Source organism: Buteo buteo, chromosome 4 (genome assembly GCF_964188355.1).
Source record: "Buteo buteo chromosome 4, bButBut1.hap1.1, whole genome shotgun sequence".
NCBI classification, from domain to species: Eukaryota; Metazoa; Chordata; class Aves; order Accipitriformes; family Accipitridae; genus Buteo; species Buteo buteo.
Window position 1 is genome coordinate 69,676,601 of NC_134174.1, and position 24,348 is coordinate 69,700,948.

At 51.4% G+C, this 24,348-nt stretch overlaps 1 protein-coding gene across 1 annotated transcript in view; it reads left to right on the forward strand.

The window, feature by feature from the left end:
* PWWP2B (PWWP domain containing 2B) overlaps nt 1-23,460 on the forward strand; it is a 90,375-nt gene extending 66,915 nt beyond the window's left edge. Inside the window, exon 3 of the mRNA XM_075026658.1 lies at nt 20,982-23,460. The gene's annotated coding sequence lies outside the window, so the exon portion shown is untranslated. The remainder of the gene's footprint in view (nt 1-20,981) is intronic.
* Nucleotides 23,461-24,348: the final 888 nt, after the last annotated feature.

A 24,348-nucleotide genomic window follows, 5' to 3' on the forward strand; every position in this document is an offset into this window, starting at 1 on the left:
TTTCCCATATGGTAGCATCATGGCCATATGATAACAGCCCCACAGACACCTTCACCTGCAAGTGTTGCATTTTAAATTCATTACTCTAATTTGGATCTTGGTGTCTGGTCTGGGGTGAATCTCTGACTCACATTGTCTGGTGACAGCTTGAGTTTTTCTTTAATAATTGAATTTATAACTTCAGATTTGCCAAATTTCTGCTCACAACCAACCAGGTTTTCTCAGATACCCTCTACTTCAAAGTGTGGATTATCTCTGGCATTGCTCCCTGTGTAGCCAAAGAACAGATTAAATCATTCTGAACACTGCAACTTTCCGTAAAGCACGCCGAATCGTCACGGCAGCGTCACATTTCCGCATGGCAAAGGAACATACGCTGGGCTTTTATGCCAGGGGTATTATTAATGAAATGTCATGATCGGACATTAACCCTCTGAATACGACTGGGTCTGGTGGGCATCAGGAGTGGCGGCCGGTGTTCCCGAGCGCCGGGGCTGCCTGCTCGAATGCTGCTGGGGGGGTTGGCGAGAACCGACGTCTTCCCTGATTCCTGGTGTCCCTGGTGCTGACTGAGGGAATTGTGATGTGCATTTGCAAAATACTTACTCTTTAGTTTCAACGTCTTTGATGCATATTCTTTAGAACTTTATATTAAATCAAGCTGACTCTGAATGTTACCTTTTCTCTGATTTCATTTAATCCCAGCATTTACATTTTTGTTTTGTACTGATCTTAAATGCAGTAAAAAGGCTGGGCGAGTGCAATGCCTGGAGGAAACATGCAACGTCCGGCAGCAGGAGCCACGTCTCTGCCCTGCCAGAGCGTCCCAGCGAGGACCACGGTGCCTTGGGACAGATGAGAAAGTCACCCCCAAGTCTCAGGTTTTTCTGCTAGCTAAAACCAGATAGAGATTAACATCATCTTCTCTCTCTCCCTCTGAAAAAAAAGGAGCTCCATAGGTCATATGTGTAATTCAGGGATGAAGTTTCAAAGTCTGGATTTAGAAGTGAAAGCCAAAGGCTTTGAGAGGTTAATCTGTCGCTGAAACCATGCCGGTGACTAACTAAAAAGGTCTGCCCCAAAAATGCAAAAATCATGAATCATTCCTGAAAGTCAGAAAATGTGTCGTAACTTTCATGACTTCAGATAAACTCCCAGCATCCTGTTTGCTGCCGGCCTTTGTTCTAGGGCTTTGACTTACTCATCCATTAGGGAGCTTTACCCTGAAAGCATGTAGGCTTGAAAATTATCTTTGAAAAAACTGGATAGAGAGACATGCAATTTTGACCAAAATGTATATGTGTATTGATGCTTCTCTGCCACTCACCTGCGAGAAGGAGGAATGTCTATATTCACTTATGTCCCAGGGCCCCAGCGCACGGCTGTTTCTGTTTGCACGGCACCGGTGCGGAGCAGCAGATACACCTGAACACGAGATGCCCGCTGCCGGTCGCTCACCTGCGGGGCCATGCCCGGAGCGGGATGCGCGGTGCCGCCGGCACACGGGCATCGCAGGCGGGGAAGGGACTGGTCCCTGCTGCCGGAGAGGACTCGTCCGCGGAGCCCTGCCTGCTCCCTGCGGTGGGAGCCGGACCCGCGGCTGTCCTGGGTGCTCTGCGGCTGCCGGGCACACCGGGGGCTCTGCCCAGCCGAGTCCTGGCAAGCGGCGAGTCGGCCAGGAGAGGATGCGGCGTGGCCGAATGGTGGTCCGAGAGGGAAAATAACACCCAGGGCGACTGCCTTTCCATCAGTCCACGTCCTGTGCATGAAGGACGTTTTGTGAAACGCTGACAGACAGCACACACTGCACAATAGTAGCAGACATAATTTTAAAAAAAAGGGTTGTGTGTGTGTATGCATATATCTATATATTTACACATATATAGCTTGCTGTGGTTTTACAGAGCAATATAGTATGAGAGTTGCAGGCCATGGTTAGTTTGCAGTTTTAAATATACCTATTCAGAGACTTGAGGAAATAACTTATGGCTAATTTGATGGCAGTAGAATGAGACTTCAGTTTTCTGCAGGACTTCTAGTAGTTAGCCATTGCTCAGTGGATCTTTTCTACCTCCAGCAGTGGCCCACCTCAATGATTCAGACCTGGGAAAGAGAAATCACTAGTGGGAACTTCTGCACCAACCCCATTTCTCTCCCCTTCCCACGGCAATGGTCTGCAGCATCAAATAACCCTTAAAGCAAAGGCACCACCTCTTGCGTTGGTTTTTAGTATTTCTTTCCTTGTGCAGATCCCTAGAAGTCAGAGTCAAGTGAATTCCAGGCTGCTGAGAACAGTCCTGCCTTTTTTGGTTGCATTTTGTGGACCCCTTGGACCTGCATGGGTCTGGGGAATCCCAGGCCAAAATCCAGTAGCTACTCATCTGTTGGGTAGAAACTCTTGTATTGTGCATGATCCCAGCTCGAGGGGAACCTTGGGCTGCTCCGGGTTCCCCATTTTCAGATGCCATTATTTTAAAAATGCCAAAGAGCAAATACTAATTGTTGAATTATGCTTTAGGAGAGACATTAGGGGATGCGATTGCTGTCTTGCCTTTCAGGCTGAGAAATAATTGCTTTACGTAATAGATCCTCCCCTGGGATTCCCTTATGCATTTCCATTTGCTGCAGTTGTAGGAAAATTACCGGCTTCACAGCAGGGCCATTTGTCTTGACGGTGTCGTACAGCCACCGCACATGTAAATCGACACGCGGGGAGCTCTTATTGCAGTGGCTGGCGTGCAGCCCTCAATGGCAGAGCATGCTGTGTTAATTTGCTTTCCTTGGCCCCAAAATGATGATTTTCCTCCTGCTCCCCTCCAAGACCCTGCCTTGCCCAGTTTTCTTAGATAAAATCCATGGATCCCCTATCCTTCTCCTACGGGTGACTCAAGGGACCGGTTGGTATCGCTTATGTGATCACGCCTGCTAGGTCCGGGTGTAAGATGATAAAAAAAGCCCCTGTGTGCGACGGGAACAGGTACAGAGCCCTTAAGTGCAAAGCTATATATGTGTATGTAAAATGCCCGATGCCCTGCACTGCTGCCTGCGCGGGGGCAGGGGGCAGCCACCCATGGAGGCGCCCACCACTGGGTACGCGCCGTGTCCTGACGGGGGACGAGAGCCTTGTGCTATGATAAATATTAACAAAATTTATTATTATACAGCACTGCAGGGGGAAGTGTCTTTCTGGGGAATTAATTAGAGGAAATGTGGAGGCAGTGACCATGATATGCAAATCAGGATGAATCACAGTTACTGAAAAGAGATGAGTTTCTGTGCGCTGTGGTGTGGGGAGAGGTGGGTCGGGGTGTTGGGGCCAGGAAATGGGCTCGGGGCAGGACGGAGTGAGTCAGGGTCACAAAAAGAGTTGTTTTATCAGCCCCATAAACAGGCCCGGCTGCACAATCCAAAGCCTCCTTTGTGTCAGAAATGGGTGTTTCTTGCCTTCACATCAGGTTTTGTCGCATGTTTTATTGTCATGCAAGGTGCCATTTCACAAAGTGGATTTCCACACCGAAAAATGCAAATTTCATTTCTTGTGGAAGACAGTTAATGAACGCTCTTCAACAGTTACCCTTGTTAATAGCTCTTTAATTCTCTAATGAATATTTATGAGTGGTTGCCTGAAAGTGGTGAACCTCAGACAGTATGGACCAATATTTCCTATTGATTATGTTTGAAATTAAAAGAATGGTAATTTTTTTTTTTTTTTTTTTTGGTGAAAAGCACAGTGAAACAACTGAACAAGATGAGGATAGCTACCAATTCAGGGAGTTTTTTAAAAATTTATGGCAGTTAATGAATTACTCAAAAATCCCTTTTCAGAAGAAGTGCATTTGGGAGTGTAATTTGGTGGCATATCAGCAGTGTCTTCCCATTTCGGGGCTCCGGTTGTGTCCCTGCCCATCGCACTATGGGTCACCCCCATGCAGCCCTGCTCCCCCCCACCCCTGGACAGAAGCCCCTCTCATGTCACAGAACCATCCTTCTGCTGGGCTGCTCCACGGCTGCTGCCACCATTGCTTCCAGGTTATCTTGTGACAGGCAATAAAAAATGAGGGTTCAGGCACCTGGGCCCCATTTTTGGCTCATTGGTTGTGATTTCTTACACGGACCTTGAGTATTCTCATAGCACTGTGTTTCTAGATGGGTTATGTTCTTGTCATACTGTATATCTACCGGACTGTGGAAATCTCCTTCTTAGTATTATAGTCGTATAGCATAATAGTTTTGATTCCTGTCTGCTAGCCATTGTATGTGTGTAGACTGCAAAGACCATTTCTGACCCAAAGAACAAAAAACCTGCAGGGAAACGCCATCTCTCTGCGGAGAGCAGTGACGAGTGGTGTTCCTCAGGGGTCGGCATTGAGACCAGCGGTGTTTTAACATCTTTGTCCGCGGGGCGCGGACGTGGGCACGCTGTCTCCTCACTCCGCTCGAGTTGCCAGCGGAGCCTCTCGCTGGATCAAAGTTGTCTCCTCAGGCCTTTCATCTCTATTTGACTCATATCTTCAGCAGGGAACCGAGCCCGCGTATGAGGTTTCCCACACTGGTAGGAAGGCTCTCAGAGGGGTTTTCCTGCCAGGGAATTTGCATCCGCGCTCCCCAGAGGGTTTCGGCAAACACCGAGGTACGCACGGCTCCTGCCGCCCTGGCGCGTTGGCCCCCGCGTCGCACCTCCCCGCAGCACCCATGTTTTGCAGGTCCTGTGCCTGCGACAGATGCTCCTGTGACGTTTTCCGCACGCTCCCGAATCCCAAAGGTCCCTCTGCCTTCTGAGGAAGGGCCGGAGCGGGTCTCGAGCAAAGCTTCACCTTTTTCCTTTGGAAAGTCTCGCGCCGGTACTCAAGAATAAGGGGAAGGGCAGCGTGCCGGGTAGTGACCGAGAGCCACGGGCACGGCAAACGTGACCTGTCTCCGTTAGAGCAGACAGCAGCGCTGCAGACGAATGTCCTTCCCCAGCCGGAGCTGTCCCTGAGCCCCCCCTGTACCCCCCCGGCCGTCCCCCGCCCCTGCCACGGCCCCCAACCTGCTGAGGAGCTGCCGGTGGCTGCGGCCGCAGAGCGAACGCTCCGGGTGCCAGATGGAGCTCACGGCCCCGTCATCGGCAGCTCTGGGGGAAATGTCCTCCCTGTCTACGAGGTTTGCAGGGAGGTGGGTGTTTGTGGCTTGAAGATGTTTAAATCTGCGGGTGCTTTTCAAGCAAGTAGAAGACAATTTGTCTTTTATTTGTCTAGAAATGATGCCTTCTTATCCAATGTATAGCCAGTAAGAAAAACAGTGCAACGTAAAGGCTGTCTGTTGAAAACCATGGAATGACTACTAACAGTTTTGTCAAATTTGGCCTCAAAAAAAAAAAGAAATTTGCAAAATGAGAAGGAAAAGTGTTGAACAGCTCCATCCCCAGCGTGCCTAGGTCTGATCTAAAATGTCCATATTACTTTATCAACACCATCACACCCATCCGCAGGGGGATGGCTTCACTTTCACTGTACGAGGCAGCGCATCATACAAAGCAGTGCAGGGGAAGAGTTGCCCCGTGCCCTGTTCTGGTAGATGTAAAACATCGCTGGTGGCCCTCACGCCGGGGCATGCCTACGGCAGGGGCTGTGCCTGCAGCCCAAATCCCTCAGCTGGGTGGTCGCACCAGCTGTAGGCAGCCCCACGCCAGGCGAGGAGCCGGCCTGACGCTGGCCGTGGGGCTGACAGAGGCGGCTTTCTGCCTCCTCCATCCTGCCGTGTTCCAGGTTTGAGACCTCGCTGCAAGCGTAGGGCTGGAAGGACGGCGCTTCTGCTCAGGAAAAATGATCCAGTTCCAGCAACACGTCCGTGGATTGGAGTCTGGCAAAGGCTCCCCCCCTTCCCCGAGATACCCCCTACAGAGAGACAGCTGGAGGCGATGGGCTCTGATCATCGCTAGGATCACAGCACAGATTGTGGAGATTGGTTTGTCTGGGCACTTTTTTGCTCCAATTTTCTCGTTTCTTCTGGGTTTGAGCATAAGGAAAGCAAATAATAGAGTATTTGGGGAGAGAAAACATCAAACGCGTTTAATACTGTTTATCCAAGGGACGCCAGATGAGCTCATTTGGAGGAAGACTTTTAAGCAACTCGCCGTGCTGGTTGCAAACCAGTCGGGTGGGGAGAGCCAGGCCCCTGCTTGCCCGAGAGCGGCTGCAGCGGCTGGGCGCTGCCGGGGGACGGGGGCACCCTGGGGGGCAGCAGTCCCCCCTCCCCGGGGCAGGGGCCAGCCTGCGCAGCCCCCCGCGGCCCCGTGCCCCCCTGCCCTGCCGTCGGCATCACCCCAGACACTCGGCCGTCAGCCTGCCCGCCCCGGTGTGCTCCGGACATTTTCAACATTCTCTTCTTCAGGGGTTATGTTATCTGCTGGGCGTCCTCCGGCTGACGTGGAGAAGATCCTAAGGCAGAGTTTTCTCACCGGAGTTTTTATAAAATGGTAGAAAAGCTTAGGCGAGGGGGTTATTGGCTTCCTTGCTGTATTAGCTTTAAAAAAATAGTAATTTAAAACACTGGTAAATGCCATTTTTGGTACTTGCTAGGAAAGCAAGCCAGGAGGGATGCAGGGAGGACAGGAATAGCGGGCCACGGGGAGGAAAACAAGTAGAAAACGTAAACTGGAAACCACAGAAAAGCTTATCTGAGCGTGAGCTGGGAGGAGAGAGCGTGGCCACAGCAGAGACCTTGCGCGGGGGGGTACACGTCCTGGCCACCCGCAGAGGTGGGTGCTTGGGTGTGCAAAACACTGTTGCTTTAGCTGCAAACCCACCGCCCTCCTGCAATTTTGGCAGAAAAGTTTTAACGCTTGCAATAAACAGCTTATTAAAATGTCATGAAGGGTACATGCATCCGAGCCCTTTGCTGAACGCTTCAGGCATGCCATCCCCTCCGCACGAGGCTGTCACTGCAGGCACACGAACCCTGTTGGACAGGCAGAGCCCCCCCAGCCTGCCATTCCTCCCACTGCTCTCCCTGCCCTTCTAACGAGCTGCATCATAAACAAGCCAGAAACAGGCTACAGCCTATTTGCTCCAGTACTTTATTCCAGAATATTCTGGAATATCCCATGTATCAGAATACTGTATTCCCAAATATTTTTTTACCCTTGAGGACATGAAAATCCACCAATTTGTAAGTGAAAAGCAGCTGTTTGCAAACGAGTTCAGCACAGTTTGTAGTCACTGGCTGATATTAATCTCCAGCTTTAGAAGTTCATGATCAATACAAATTAAGTTTGCAATAGGAGTTGATTAAAAAGGACATATTTGGTGTTTGTGAGCATTCATTTGAATTTCAGATTGGGTTTCTCTGGTAGCATCCATCCACAATTCTCTGCAATTTACTTATTCTACGCAGGACTTTATGGAAGAGAGATAAGAAATAGCTGCTCTTCAAATGCAGAACAGCACACTTGTGCATAGGCAAATTGGTTATTACGTATTTAGCTCCTACACATTCAGTATTAAAGTTGGTTGAAACATTTCTCCCTGGAATTTTTTCAGCGGGAGGGTACAGCTTTCCCTAAATTGTGCTTCTAAAATGGTATTTTGAAATGAAAGATTTCAAATTAGAGTTTCACGCTGAGATTTCAGAATGCTGGGACAGCTCATTTAGCTGTTGTCTGAGCTGAAATCTTGTGAAACTACTCAGTGTCTCCACTTCTCACCCTAATTTTGGATAAAATCAAATGTCAAAATGACAGCATTTCCCACAGCAAATTCCTCTTTCTGGCTGGCTGAATTAATTCCATGCCATGCATTAGCTGGTGCCGAAGGCAGGTCACCACATGCCAGCAGAGAAAATTACAGTAATTCTTCCCGCGCCGATGCAGCCGCAGAGGGGAAACCGAGGTGGGAAGAGCGCAGCACTGTTAGGGCATCGTGCTGGCCGTGGCAGCGCCCAGCCTCGCTCCACACCTCCAGCACCTCCAGCGCCTCCAGCACCTTCAGTGCCTCCAATGTCTCCAGCGCCTCCAGCACCTTCAGTGCCTCCAACGTCTCCAATGCCTCCAGTGCCTCCAACACCTCCAGTGCCTCCGACAACACCAGTGCCTCCAGCACTTCCAGTGCCTCCAGCACCTCCTGCACGGGGGCTGGCTCAATGACCTGCGAGGCGCTGAAGTCGGACCCGCAGTCACCCTGCTCACCCTCCACCTGGGTTAGGGGAGGAGAAGCTTTTCCAGGAGCAAGTCAGGGCTTAGGTACGCTGAGCCTGGTTTTGAAAGCACCTTTCTGTTCAGTAAAGATGGAGCGAGCAAAGGGACTGGCCTGGGCTTGCAAGCGGGTAATCAGTCTGTGACCAGGGTCGTCTAACAGAAGGGGGGACGGGAGAGGCAGAAATACAGCACGGGTTCCTCCCCTCCCCGTGCCCGTGCCGTGGGTCCAAGAGCATCTCCGTGCTCTCAGCAGTGAGCTGACCCCAGGTGCTGCAAATGACAGCAGCAGCTAGCGAAGGCAGATGGAAGGCGTGAAAGCTTCCCCTTGCCTGCCTTTTTTCCTAAATATTGAATAATATACATCCATGGGACTGCTTTGCAGAACGACCCATGGAGAGGAGTTCATTTGCAGCTTGAACGATTTGCGATGCATAACCTGAGTAGCTCTGGGGCTTCTAAACTATCTCTGCAAGAAGAAACTTTTCCCTAGAATATTAGCAAACTTGTTAATGTTAGCGATGAAAATGGAAGATAATGATGGGATTTTAAATGGACTGAGCTTACCGTAGTGCTTTACACAGAGAAGAATGGCACCTGTGGTTGCAGTAGCGAAAGTAATGATTATTAACACATAATAACAACGGTGGATCTTCCTGATTTGGGCTGATACTGCTCACCAGGTCTGAGACAGCTTGACAAGGCACAGGTAAAGAACTTGTACAAAATACGACGTTTTTATAAAGCGTTATAAAGTTCATGCATGACCTTTAGCATTCAGACGTTGTTTTGCCAGCCTGTGATTTTGTGCCCAGGGCCGTGCAGGACACTCAGGGCTGCGCACTGCGGAGCTGCGGGCCGGGGCACACCGAGGAGATGGGGTCGGGGCTCCGGCGAACCCCTCGCCTGCCTTGCCCGTCAGCCCTCAGCTGCTGCAGCGTGCAGGAAACTCCCTCCCGCCTTCCTCGGCCGCGGGCTGATTTATGCTGGGTGCTAAAGCTGCCGGGAATGGAAAGGTCTCTTCCCTGGAATGGGCTGGGCAGGACGCCGTTTTCCAGCCCAGGGAAGCATGGTTTATGGGTGTGCGGCTGCGGGGCAGGGAGCAGGCAGGCCAGCAGCACGCCAGCTGCGGAGCTGCGGCGCTGGTAATGCTATTGCTGCGGTGGTCGTTGGCCGAACCTTGCAATTTATGGAGGGCACGGTTCTAAGAATAACAGCTGATAATGTCAGTAACAATGCCCGGCACCATGTCGCCGCTGACGGAAATGCCAGACGTTGTCACGACGGCACGTGACAGCGGTTATCTGCCCGCCTGAGTGGGGACAGGCAGTGCTGCTGGGCACATCCGAGCACCCAGCTCTGCGGGGGTACATCCGAGCACCCAGCTCTGCTGGGGTACATCTGAGCACCCAGCTCTGCTGGGGTACATCTGAGCACCCAGCTCTGCGGGGGTACATCCGAGCACCCAGCTCTGCTGGGGTACATCTGAGCACCCAGCTCTGCGGGGGTACATCCGAGCACCCAGCTGCTCCTCCGAGGGAACTAACTTCTCCAGCCCCAAACGCGCAGAGCAGACAGCGGCGTGGTCAGAATAGTGATTAGTCCGCACGTTAATAACGCCCCAGCCGCACTCGTCATGCGGCTAACGCATTGCAGCATGGCACAGAGGCTCTGGGGAGGCACGGGGGGTCGGTGCCAGCGGCTCCCAGCCCCCCCTCCAGCTGCTGCAGCAGGTAGATGAGCGCTCCTGAGAGTGGAAACCACCATCCTGTTCCGAAATCATCTTTGTCTGCATTTATTGTATTTGCTTGTTCCAGGGGAGGCCTGCTTCCTCTGCTGCCCAGTGGAGAGGATTTCCTTGTTGAAATGCCACCATAATAAACACCTGCATAGTATTTACTGTTGCCTTGCTGTGTTTTTAACCCTGTATGGCTTCTTTCATTTCAAACAGGAACTGACCCACACTTCCCGTTCTTTATCCATCCCACAATATTCGAGTCAAAACTTAACGTGGAGACCTGACAGGGTGATGGCCATCTGTTATGCTTTTGTTTTCTAGTCCCAGCTATCGAGGCTTTGTCAGAAATGACAAAGGTCTGTTCTCGCAAAAAAGTCTGAAATACTGTGACACTCAGAAGCATTTTCCCACGTGATCCCCAAAAGTGCGGGCTGAGATCATTTACATCAAGGAGGCACCTGCCCTAAATGCTTTGAGAGTTTTAGGTCAAACTGCTGACGTTCAGAGGCGTGTTTCTGACGGTGAGCTGCGCCTGCCGCGGCTCCGCAGCGTGTGCCTGCTGCCGGCCACCGCTGCGGGACCGCGCGGGGACCGTGCCGGGCTCTTCTCCTCCTGCTCCTCGGCAGGACCGAGGGCGCTCAGGCCAGGAGCGCGAGCAGCACCCGCTTGGCTACTTCTGCAGGTATGGGCGTGCAGGCCATGCTAAAGTTGCTTTCAAAATCCTAGCTGTATGTGCATTCGTGTCACATCGCTTGTCTTTTTGTGTATGCTCAGGGCTTGAGAAATAAGCTTTGACGTTCAGAAAAAAACCCAACCCAAAAAGAAATCAAAGAAGAGATTACTGATAAAAAGGAGCAAGCAGGGACAGAGGAGCAGCTGTCAGGATGGACAATGAATGCTGCACAAAAGAAAGGACAAATCTGCTGAAAATAATGCCCAGGAAGCTAAAGCTGCATTGCTAGTATGTGGGTAGAATTGGGTAGAGTTGTATTTTCTGAAGCAAATGTAGAAGCTGTTTGGAAACATCCAATATTTAAAAACAGGAGAGGTAAATACTATTTCATCGAGCTCTTTGAACATGCTGCATTTACATTTTAGGTTTCCCCACATAAAATGGGGACTTCTTCATGTGTTCTGCAGGACCGCACGTTTGTACCATTTATTTTCTCAGAAGAAGGTGCTGCTGTCCGTGAAGGTGCCAAGGTGCGCCGTTGCCCCGGACTTTCTGTTTTGCAGAACGGTGCTTTCGCCCTCAGCCAGAACGGAGCAATTCTTTGAAGAGAGCTGTGAAAATGGGAAAGCCCGGCGTGCCCACCCGATGAGGAGGAAGACCGAGCAGGGGAGCGAGGGGGCAGCGGGGCCGGGGGAGGCTGCACAGGGCACGACGCAGGGCACCCACGCAGGGCACCCACGCAGGGCACCCGCCCTGCCGCGCTGCCCAGCCAGCCCCTCGCCGCTCTGCTTGTCGAGCGAGCGCAGCAGCGACCGTGCAGAGCTCCTCTCGCCCCGTACCCGGGGAGACCCGGGCAGCCCCCAGCCTCCCCCGCATGGTTGCACTGACTCCAGTAGCCCTGTGCCAGCGCACATCGGCTGTGATAACTTCTGCTGTTACAACGTGTAGGAGAACCACGTTTCTCTATCCAGTTAGTACTAAGGCACAGCTCTCACGGAAAACTAATTTTACGGAAATAAATAGGCAGTAAAACAACCTATGACAGATGTCTGACTTTGGAAGCGTGCTTTGTCAGCACCTTGAGGGCACTGCTCAGCCCTAATGGCCCTGACCAGCCCCACCTGGGCCACCCCTCCGCCCATGCTCAGGACCCCATTTCAGCCCAGCCCAGGGCTGGTGCAGGATGCTGCCCTCCAGTCCTGCCTGATGCCTGTGAGAGATGCGACTGAGCCAGCTCGGTAACCTCAGTTGTGGAGGGGTTTCTGCAAGGAGCTGTGTACATCCAGTTTTCATCCAGGTAAGTCGAACACAATGCTGCTGAACTGCAGGGTTTGTAGTCTGTGTCCTGCTGCTCTCATGTGAGGATCTAAATGTTTCCAAGCTCGTTTGTCCTGTGCTATTGCAGTACATGCTGTTATATGCATAAAAGACAGTCAGATTTTGCTGCTGGGAGAATGGCTACTTGCTTTAAAATGTAGGTCACCACATGTTAGACCTACTGTACTCAGAGCGCTGTTGAATCCATGTGCTGTAGTTCTATAAATCTGGTTTTAAGTGCTTTCAGAAAATTGAACTGCAGAAGGCAATGCTCCTAGCAGATTCTCCTTTGCCTATTACTGAGTTAACTATACAACAATAATAATAAAAATAACAAACTGAAAATACAAAGTGTAGGAGTTGTGTGTTCTGCGAAACCTTATAAGGAAGATCTCCTTTTGCTTTCAGGACATGATGGACTCAAGTACCTTTTGTAAGGCCTTAAGATTATAAGGGAGACCTTATGCAGCATGTTTGTGCTTCAGAAATTGTGAAGGCTTTCCAGTGATGCATCTCAGGGGAATCCTAGTAATTGAGGCCACCTCTTAAAACAAGGCTCAGACTTAAATTATGAAGTGTGCATGTGTTCCATGATTTAGATGAAATGCTTTAACTTGTGAGCTCTACTGTAGATTAATTTATGACATGGAGAAGACTTGTTACTGGGTTTCCTCTGTCTGGCTTATTTATTAACATCCTGAACCTTCATATGAATGGCCGTACTGATTTCTGAAAGTTACTTAATAAAACTGAAGCTATTTCCTAAAAATAGGAGAGCAAATAGGCAGGATGCTGGGATCCGCATAGGCAGGCTTTGATATAGGTGCTAGGCAGCTTTTGCGAATGTGTTCATGACATTTTACTTTGTTTCTACGCTTGCTGCTTTCTGCTGGAAGACTGAATTTACCTAATAAATATTTTTCTTTTCTTAAGTTCCAACAAGGCAGTCTTAACAGTTTTCAGTATCAGTGCTCAGTGTCAGCTCTTCCGAGGACAAGCTGGATCCCCTTCGCACCCTGCCTGTTCTGCGTTGGCTTTCACTGCCTTGCAGAACTAACGCCCCTGGGAGGTGTCAAAGAGCAGCCATGCTGCACCGGAGACTGGGCACAGGACTCTGCAGATGGAAACAGGGCCGGAGAGCTGATCTACCAGATGCAAGCTGCTGAGGAAGAGGTTAGTGATCTGCAAAGCTTGTCCCAGGCACTGTGCCACCCTTGCGTCAGTGGTGACGTATGGTCTTGACTGTCCCCTAGAACAGATGAGCGCAGCAATACGGAGCATCCCTCGTCCTCATCTCCATCGAGTCAGAGTCCAAACTGCAAAGTCTCGGTGAGATTTGCCCCGGGGGAGGTGGATCCACCCAGCTGAGACTGGCATGTTTTGCTCTGTTGGACTGGCCCTATTGCCTGGGGAGAGTAGCTCAGGGCATGGCTTGAAGCAGTACGCAGGCTGGCTTTAAAATGGAGTTTGTGGTCTAAAATGATCTGAAGCTGTCCTGCGCAGTGTCCCGAGCAGAGGAAGCCAGCTGCTGTTGCCTGTCCCTTAGCAATACCTTGTTTCTGTCACTGCGCGCGGGACACAGGAGAGGTGTGCGCCCCGTCTGCATCCCCAGCGTCTCTACCGCAGCAGTCGGTGCTGGCACTGCTTCCTCTGCCCAACGTGCAGCTCGTGTTGCAGCAACGCTTTGGCTGAAGTGCTGCAGTCTGCACATCCTTCCTATCAGAGAAAAAAACAAAATGTGCTGATGAACTGGAAAGTACTGGATCAGAAGATCTGGCCAGTTTCCCAGTGAGTGGCTATGTGCCTCTGTGTGACCCGTGGGACTCAGATGTCCCCTGCTCAGCTCCTACCTCGTGAACAGCAAATGCCGTCTCCCCTTAGCATGGGGATGACTCCGCTTTACTGCAAAATACTGACAATGACCACCCATGGATAAAATGTTTCCTGGATTTCAGGGGTACCTTTCTGAAGCACATAGTGGTTTGGGCACATAGCTCCTATTCTCACCAGTGGCCAACTGCACCTGCCTGTGCCCTGACCGTGGATGGGGGTCCTGGCATTTTAGCTCTCATCACGGTATGGAGACACACTGGAGGGAGGAGAACAAAATGGCAAAAAACCAACACCCCAACTCCCCCAAATTTATCAGGAGCTGTTGGTAAATTAGTGCTAGTATTTTACCTGCTAGATTCTGTAAAGGGAATAAGGAAACTATACCAAGCTATATTTTTATAGCAGTGTGAGGAACTCTGCCTCTTTACTATGTTTTCTGCTGGTATTCATCTTTTGAAGACATCTGAAATCATGTAACTGTGACAAAGGAATGAGGCTAATTGTTACAGGACTTGCATCACTATCAAAAAAATCTGTAGATGGAGAAGTTGTCTTGCTAAATTCCCTGCACTGTTTCTTGGGGGTAGGAAGGGTCAGACCTCCGGGTGAAAGCCTAGATCAAAATGTACTCCCTCTGCATTTTGGCATAGTAAAATACTAAATATATAAACAGGCCCTTTATCATGAAATACATTACAGACTCCTTCAGTCCCATCAGCCACTCCATCACTGTCACGATTTCCCAGAGCTTATTTGGGTCAGTAAGAGATTCCTGGTGCAGGAAAACATCCTGTTTTTCCTTGCAGCCTGATCATTAGAGGGTTTGCAGCCTGGGAGCTGGGCGGGGTGTGAAAAGGTGGGTTTATGCTGCTTTGGTTCTTCCAAGGTGCTAGAGCTGATCAGCTGATCAGCTCCAGGTTTAATTCAGTATGTCCTGAAGGCTTAAATCAAAGCACTGCAGGTGCCTAGCTGCTGAAATGGCCCATCAGGCTCACAGATAACCTGCCTGACTCCACTTTCCCCAGGGCTGAGTGAGAAGGGATATAAAGCTGCCACAGAAGCATTGTAGTTCTTGCGGAGACTCTTCAGTGGTCCCTGAAATTTCAGCTTTGATTCCTCTGCAAGCGCTGGGCATATGTTCCCTGTTGGGCTGGGGCTGCGTTGCACCCTGTAACAGCTGGTGAAACACTGTTCTGCTACGAAATCTTGTTAGACCATCAACTTCTTGCAGTTTTCTTCTGAAATTTTCTCTGTGCTCAAAAAATGTACTATGCTGAGAGTCACGGTTCCTCCCAGGGTGATTATAAAACACCTCAAATCCACACGCTGAAGTGACCCCAACAGTTAATGGGAATGACAAATATTTTGGTTTAAGGGCTGTTCCAGTTGCAATGGCTTCAGTGCCAGTGCAGCTGGAAGTGGATGGGGGAATAGCACAGACAGGACAAATAATCCTGCACTACAATGAGCCTGCGATCCTTAAAATGTCCGGGGATCTGTTCATGTGAACTCTGGGATAACTGCTTGTGCACGGGAAGTGTTTTGGAACAACGTTAGCATGACCTTGTAGCAAGACAGCAGCAGTCCCAGGCGCAAGCTGGCAGCGTCAAGGCACGGAGGCAAATCACAGTACCTAGTCTGCACACCGGGTTTCCCTCCCCAGCCCTACAAACCCTCGTTTTTGCCCAGCAAGAGGAGCCGTGCAGCTGGAGGGGCTCTGACAGCATGGCTGTTGGGGTTAGCAAGCTGCAGGACAAATCTTCTGCTTTCACCCCCAAAACAGGTCCCCCTTCCCAACCTGTGCAGAGAGGAGCCGGGGCGCAGCAGAGGAGGGGGGGGCCGGCGGAGGGAGGTCTGCAAGGGGAACCGGGACCTGCTCGGCTGGATGGTGACTCCGCTGGGACGAGCTGCAGCCCCAGCTGCTGGGAGGAAACCATTGCATCTGGAAACATCTGTCACAGGGACGGGGGTGTTGGCAGTGCTGTGCAACCTCCTCCAGGGCCGGGGGCTGCGGGGGTCGTGTAGCTCTGGGCCGGGGGCCAACCAGGGCTGGGTGAGCCAGTGGAGTAAGTACTGGATGGTCAGCAGAGAAACTCCAGGCTCGGAATAAAGTGTCCAAGGCTTTGAGGCTGGGGTGTGAAGGAGATGTGGTGTGCTGGGGAAGATGGCTGGTTTCTGAGAGCGGGAGGGAGGGATGGTGATGCCTCTGCGAGGCTCGGCTCCGGCCCAGGGACCAGAGAGCTGTCCTCAGGGGTGGCACTTTAGATTAAACAAAAAAACCAAACGCACCAGAAAGTCTCTGGGGATGTGACCCCAGGGCAGCTTCTCAAATGTGAGGGGGGAGGCCAAAAAGCCCCCAGGTCCCTGGGTCGGGGTGAAGCACTGTGGGTGGGGGGGCACAGAGAGGGACAGTTGGGACCATCTTCACCACTGCCCCAAGCACCAAGGGTGGCTGCGGAGGGTGATTAATCACTGCAGTTGTTTTTCTAGCTGACCCAATACTAACTTGTGGCTCGGAGCATCCCCTGGACACGAAGGCAGGAGAAGGTTGGGTGTCCCTGCGGGACACCCTGCAGGGACAGGCGCTGGTGATGCTCCACCAAGGCCAGGTTCCCTTCCCCTGGTCCTCACTGCGCTGCAGGAGTTGGGCTCTCCCATGCTCCGGCAGAATTAAGTTATCCAAGGAATTTTTGTTTAACCTTGTTTTGTTCAGTATTTTTTCCCTCAGTCCCACCAGCACCAATGTTCTCACCAACCCACGCTGCTGCAGCCAGCCGCCGTGCTGCCCTGCAGGGCTGGGTCTGTCAGACCACCCCCGGGACCAGTCCTCGCCTGCAGCCCCCCCAGCTGCTCTGGGCTGGGGACGGAGCCGGGGCGGCGAAGTCTCCTCTGTGTCATCCCCGGCTTCTCCCCGCACCAGGTCATTTTCCCCAGGACATCAATCACTGCTTTCGGGCCTGGTTTTGTTGCTGCTTCAGTGCGTAGTGATGAATCAAGCCCAGGCAGACAAAGCCTGTATTAATTTTGCTGCAGTCTGGTGCATTAATACACTAATTATTAACTATTATAAATCCTTTTTATGAGATTCTGAGCAATAACATCCCCTGTTCTAAAAATATACCAGGAAGGTAAGGAGGCACACAAACATAAGTGCCAAAGAAGCTATTTTAATTTCCTAATATATTTCATGCTATTAATTTACGAGAAAACTGCTTGCTGTGGGTATTAAGCAATTAAATTACAGCTGCGGGCTGAAAATTTCAAATTAGGTAACATTTTCCCCCAAATGGCCACTCCATATTTGGAGCACAACCTGTGCTGGCTATTTTGGGGTTTGTATTTCACTTGTAAAATTTAAACATATATGCAAAGAGGAGCATTTTCAGTCCTGGCTATGTTGCAGCTGTGTCATTAAAACACAAATAATCAGATTTACGTCTATGGCTGAACTGAACAAGTCCAAGTGACAGTCAGGAGCAGGGACTGCGGGGTCGGGGAGCTGTGGTGTGGGGAAGCGGGGAGTCCTGGGGGGTTTGCGGTGACACCGTGCCGTGCAGAATGCTGTGCAGCTCCTCGGAAGCCACGGTGTGTGAGCCTGGAGCGCTGCTTCTGAGCTGATGGGCAGGAACTGCTTCATGATGGACAGGGGGTTCATCTAGGACCTGAAATAATACCAGCAAGCTGTTGAAACGAGCGGGAGATCAGGCAGTGACAGAAACTTGGAGGAGCTTTTTTAAAAGCCCTAAAAAGAAATTTCTCGGGGTGTCGGACAGGGTTAGTGTTAGAGCTGTTGCATGCAGTCCCTCAAAAATTGTTGTTTTTTCACCGGTAACTGAAACTGACTCCAAACAAACAAGTGTTTGAAACCCCCGGGTACTGTTAAAGATGAGGCTCTGCTTTCACAGTAAAGCTCAGCTTCATTCTCAGCATTACTCCGACAAGTCGCTAATTCAAGCAACGAAGAGGAAAACCGCTGCACGTTGCGTGGCTGGGTGCTGAGGGTCCTCAGCCTCCCTCACAGCCCGGCCGGGGGGTCCCCCGGGAGAGCTCCCCGCCGGCCTTGGCAGCCCCGCACCGCGCTGTACGGTCCCATCTTCTGGCAGAACCTGGGAACAGCAGGCAGGAAAGCAGAGTCCGCTTCCCCCCCCCCCCCCCTTTTTTTTTTTTTTTTTCCCTTGTATTTGCACAGAATTTTATTCCTTTGGAAAATGTCAGTGTCTCAAAACTGAAATTTTGCAGAGACGAAAGGGCAGTTTTGCTTCATCTTCTGGCTCGAAGATTTTGAGGAAGAACTTGGGAGCTGTAAAAAACATTTCATTCTGGCCTTTTCTGTGTTGAAAAGCTCAGCCAATGCATTTCACAATGATTTCTGGTTTGGGGAATTACTCACAATAAACCAAACTGCAGCTGAAATCCAAGCGTGGGACCCATCTCCGCAAGTGAGCAGTGGGGAAACCAGCCGCAGACTGAAATGTCTCCTGTGGAGGGGCTCAGGGACTTCGGGGGGGACGAGGGTACCTCCGCCTCGCCAGCACCGCCAGGGACCAGCGCTCTTCTTCCATCACAGCTTTGCTACCCGTCCGAGCTGTCAGCTGCAGGCAGGCGGCTGTGGCCAGGAGGTGCCACGTGGCCAGTGGCCGCACAGGCGCCCGCTGTCCCGCCATGCCATCCCGGCACTGCCGCCACTCGCCCACCGGCCTGCAGAAGGTGCCCGGAGGCTGCGGGGCCACCCCCCAGTCTGGGTCTCACAGAGGACGGGGAGTGGGACCGCGGGGGGGCACCTCGGACGTGGGTGTAGTGGTGGGCAGAAACTGGGTCTGGTTCGTTTTTAAGGTACCACCCCACTCCTACGCGCCTGTGCGCAAGACAGCGGCCTTTTCAGTCCCTAGATGCTGTGGCTTGTAGGGAGAAGATGTATATGTGGATTTTTGTTGCCCCGTTCAGCATGAAACAAAAATAGGTGTTTTAGGGAGTGTTCCTGCTCCTGGTGTTTTGAGGGCCCACCAGCAGGAACACAGACTGCCGACCTGCAGTGAAGCACAAGGCACCGCCTTCCTGCCCATCTCAACACCGTGGTATTTCCAAGGAAACTCCCCCCCCAAGATTTCCCTGTATTCCCTCCAGTTATATCAGGTGAGGACCTTTTAGGGGATGCATCTGCTTTCATTCAGAAAACACAGAGGCAAAGAGGGCATCTGGAGGATTTTATTGTGCCTTGTAGGAGGGACCAGACTCGTTAACGTACCACCTTGCTCACCAGCACAGCATGTTTCTGGACTTCTGTCCCCATCTCTGCGGGCAGCTGCCCCCCAGCACGTGGAGGAGGGCAATGGGGGGACCCCCTCCTGCCTCCATCCCTCCCTGCCCAGTCTCCTGGGAGGAGACACACAAAGCCACGAAGCTGACAACAGCAAACCATGGAGTTAGTAAGACCGAGCGTCACTAGGTGGTCCTTCCTGCAGGAGGAATGGGGGCCAAAGACCCCACAAGCAAGCGGGGTGCAGTGCCCAGTAAGCAAACAGGATGGGCTGACAGACCATGCTTCACCTGCCCCGGGCCTCCCACCTCGTGCTGGAGCGACAGACCCCAAGCGGTGAAGGCATGTCCTGGCTCAAGGGAAATGTTATGTTCAGGCAAAACTTTGGAAGAAAGTTTTGACATTTGGTGAGTTTCCAAGTAGGTAATACAGACTGCATTTCATCTTGTCCTAAGAGGAGAGTCTCACAGGACTCCCACCCTCAGGGCTGTTAGTATTATACTTGAGTATAACAGGAAATATTGCATGTATCCATAAAGACAGAGGCCAACCACACAGCTGTCAAACACGGAGTACCAGGGCACTGTCAAATGACATCGTTTGAGCTATTCAACTGGTGTGATTTCCCATGCATCAACCAGAGGCTGGCAGCGCAGTGCTGTCTCTTGTTGACATCAGTTGGCACTTTTACACCTTATCAAACATCATATGCAATCTGTTGAATTAAAAAAAAAAAAATCATGGACAAACATGGGAGCCTGCTTGGGACATGAGTGATTCTGCCACAGAGACCTACAGAAGCACTAATTCACTAGTGGCTCAGTACCTGCAGTTTTGATTGAGAGGTCGTTTTGAGACCCACTGTTCCAAAACGAAGCACTCTGGCTGTCATTCTTTGGCATGTACTAACTGGTGGCTTCTCTACAGCACGCAGGATCAACGCAGGATCAATCAAAGCCTTCATGTTGGGTAAGTAACATGCCAGAAGGGTGGTGAGGCACTGGAGCAGGTTGCCCACAGAGGTTGTGGATGCCCCATCCCTGGCAGTGTTCAAGGCCAGGTTGGATGGGGCTTGGAGCAACCTGGTCTGGTGGAAGGTGTCCCTGCCCATGGCAGGGGGTTGGAATGAGATGATCTCTAAGGTCTCTTCCAACCCAAACCATTCTATGATTCTGTGACTGAACTAAACAGAGATGATACATTCTTTTTTAAAAGCAATTGTCCCTCCTGTAGCAGTTCTTGGTATGCGAAGCCAACAAACTTCTCTATCAATCAGAAGGAAAAAGTTGGGTAGAGGACATCAGCAAGCAGCTGCTCCCCAGCGAGAGGCACAAAGTGTGCTGCTGCCCGTGCTGCCAGGATGCTAACACACAACGTACAATGCTACATTTGCATAGTCTAGGGTAATGCTGAAGAGCTTTTAAAAGCACAGAAGAACGTGTACACAAGGGGAAGTCATGCTATTTAGATAAGCACACCTTGACCTTTAGAGCTGCTGGCAAAGCAGCCCGTTTTCCTCTGCTCGCCAGCTCTGCAGGCAGTGCTGAGCCCTCCAGGCTGGCAGCCCAGAAACGCCCGCCCGTGCTGCGGGCACGGCGGGGGGCTTGTGCCGGCTGGCTCCTCACCCTCCAAAACACGTGTTAAATATTGGGGCAGACCGTGCTCCACCCACGCACTGGCTGCTTTTGCATGGGGACATGTATGCGAACGATGGGGCTGCTCCCCACGGCACAGGGTGGTGGGATGGGGCTGCTCCCCACGGCAGGTAGTGGTGGGACGGGGCTTCCTCTGGGGCTGCTGAACAGCTCTGCTGGCTGGGCAGATCCATCTTTTCCAGCAGAGAGATGCTGAAAGAGAAGAGCACAAGGTATTCTGGGCTTTTAATATTTTAAGGCCTGTTTTCATAGTCCTAAAATAGCCTTTTTCCTTGTAATAAAACACAACAATTGCTTGACAGTGCCCAAAATAATATGTTTCCTACTCCACATCCTAGAACTACGTGAGCAACTGAGCCACAGAGGGATCAAGCCTGCCGTGCACGACATGACAGACTCAGGATACTGGTGCTCACCTGCACACCTGGGCACCTCTGCGCACCTCTGACCAGGGAAGCCCTCACAGCGAACAGGTTCACCTGAATTACTGTGAATCGCCTTCAAGGTTCTGCATTCCAGATGGCACCATGAAAACCGGTTTTGGAAAATTTGCTTCGTGGGCAGCGCACCCTGGGTAGCGCCTGCTCTTCCGTTCTGAATGCAAGGTGTTTCGGAGCGGTCACTGCGGTGTTGCGGAGCGGTCACTGCGGTGTTGCGGAGCGGTCACTGCGGTGTTTCGGGGTGGTCACTGCGGTGTTGCGGAGCGGTCACTGCGGTGTTGCGGAGCGGTCACTGCGGTGTTTCGGGGCGGTCACTGCGGTGTTTCGGGGTGGTCACTGCGGTGTTTCGGGGCGGTCACTGCGGTGTTTCGGGGTGGTCACTGCGGTGTTTCGGAGCGGTCGCTGCCCATACAGCAGCCCCTGGAGCAGTTTGCTCTGCAGATGCTGTACCAAGCCAAGGCCTGCTGGCTGGGCAAATGCTTCTCACTGCTGCTTGGCTTGGTGTTTGTTTGCTGATCTGTTTTAGGAGAGCCATAAAAGTCACCTGTAACCCTCAATAATTATTTTAGTTATTTCTTTTCAAGAGTTAGCACTATCAAACATGCATGGCCAATTTTTTTATTATCAAGCATTTGAGAGAAAGAGTGTTCTGTGGTTGAAATGAATCACTGGAGTTATTCACAGAGCACGGATGTTACGAGCAGAATCATTTCATTAACAAGCATGGCTGGTAAAACATAATTGCTGCTTAAATTCTTAATAACTAAGTAAATCAAATATTTACCCCTTAAAAGTGAATGTTGATAAGTCCCACAGCAATGCACTGATTTACAAGGCCAATACAAACATGATTTATTTGCACCATAGTCTTTTATGAAGAGTTACAATGGCATTCACTTCAGGCAAATAGCTTTTCAGAAATTGGGACATACTTATTCGTGACCTTTAAAATACAAGTTCCAGACTGTGGCTCATCCACCAGTCTTAAAACCACCATGTTCCTCTCTCAGAGCACAACTGGAGGGTGGAGAGCAGAAACAAGGGAGTGAAAGATTCCCCCTGTGTACCCAGCCTGAGCCAAAGGGAATCTCGTCAGTGGACTTTGACGTTTTTATCTGGGAACCTTTCAAATTATCTGCAAGGCTGTATGACTCCAAACTCCTGCTCTTCTGCAAATCAGCTTCCACAAATTGCAAATCCTTGCCTGTTTGTGGCAGGAGCGGGGATGCTGACAGGGAAGGTGGGAGCGGTGCACCCAGCCCTTGGCTGGTTTTGCCACCCGCGGGAAACATTTCTCGTTTTTCCAGTAAGAAAAAGCCAAGGGCACGCCGTTTTTCCAGTAAGAAAAAGCCAAGGGCATGCCAAGGGAAAGCCCGGCTGCCCCGAGGCGGAGGCAGGGCTGCAGTCCCAGCAGAGGACCCGTTCCAACCCCCCCGGCGCCCAGGCTGGCCTTGCAGCCGGGACCCCGAGTCCTTCGGCAGCCCCGCTCCGGGAAAGGGCCAGCAGCATCTGCAGCAAATGTCGGGAGACTTGTGGGACTGGTCCAGGGCTGTGTGCCGGGAGGAGCTGGGCTGAGGTGCCTGGCTCGGCTTCTGACTGCTGTTCTAAAAGGAGAAAAAAGTAATGAAGGTGCTCAGGAGAACTTTTAACAAAAGGAAAAGCACCAGTGGGTGTATAATACAGAGGGGGCAGTTTTCTGTAAGACACTTTGCTCACGAGTGGGAATTTAAAAACCATGCAGTTACGTTTTTCACCCCAAGAGGTTTTACTGCCAAGGACACAGAAAATGCATGTAAGGGGGTGGCCTCATGTAGCGTCTCAGCACGTTGCTGTGAATGCCACGCAGTCCTTGTGCAGGACAGCCTGTCGCAGGAGCAGAGTTAAGCCCAGGAAGGAAAAGCTTTTATTTTTTTTTCTCCCAAATTGATCTCCTTGGCTTTGGTGTTGGCCAGCTGAAACCTGCTGTTAAAGCTGTGGGCTGGAAGAAGGTGGGGACGCCAAGAAGGTTTGCCCTCTTGATTTTGTTATACACAGATTGTCATTTCTGAGCTGCAGGATAGCTGCAGCCCAGCAGGGGCAAGTGAGCTCCCTCTCTACCGGCAGCTTGAAACCGGTGGGTGAGAGGGAGAAGCTCTTCCCCGACGGTGAATTGTTGCCTCTCCGCACATCCCGGGCTCCCCGTCCCACCCAGCCCCCAGCACACCAGCACCCGCGGAGCAGAGGGATGAGCCATCGCTGCTACACGGGTGTCACCCTCGGAAGCAGGGACCGGTTGCATGGCCTGCTTTGAAATTGTATCAGCGTAAAAAGGCAGTGTGGATTCTGCTGCAGGGTCATTTCTGTCTGAGGACTAAATAAAAGCTTCTAAAAATACAAAGGGAATTTGCAAAATGAGAAAATGGTTTATACAATGAAGCACATCACTCTGAAGCAAGAGAAAACATCAGCTTTGGAGCTGAAAACATTTTGTTCCTGGAGTCTAAACACTGTCAATGTATGGTACTCAGAGGGAGGCGAGATCAAGCTGCTGGGATGCAAGAAAAATGAAAAAAAAAAAAATCACTTTTCTTTCTTTTGCTTTGTGTGCTTACAGAGCTGCTGCTCCAGGCTCATAAAGGCTGTCCTGTCCTTCCAGTACCTCTCCCCCAGCATTTACCTGGGCTCTTGCTGCATCTTTCAGAGGAAGAATTAATACAGTTCTAAAATACATCTTCTCTACCCCTTTTGTTGAAATTTTGGCCTGCGCTTTGGCCACCTCTGCTCTGAGCACTCGCAGGCTCCAGCCTGCAGGATTTCTGTGCCCGGATCCGGATCCGTGGCTGTCCGTGTGCCTCCACCCTGCACTGGGCTCCCCGTCTCTGCCACGTCTGGGGGGTCCCACGGCGCAGCAGTGGGCTCACGGCACACCAGGCACCTCCCGGCGAGGAGCGGCTATGGGCAACAGAGAGTCGAGAGCATCCTGGAGGAAACGCTCCGGAGGCAGCACAGCGGGAGGTGAGGGGGTGAAGCGAGGAGGGTGACTTCATCCGTCGCTGTTCGCAGGGGGAGCAGCGGGTGTGCGCTGCCCGCAGCTCCGGCCCCACGTGCCCAAAGAAAACCTGTGCTGCTGGCTGATAAACTCAGTTCTCCCCAGATGTCGGCCAGGGCTGGATGCTTATGGAAGGGCTGGTTTGTGAACTATAGATCAGTTCATTCCCTTTGGCAGAGCAATGCCTAAATCCCTTAGAAAAGCAAAGCTCCCAACATCTTTTCCCTGTCTATTCGT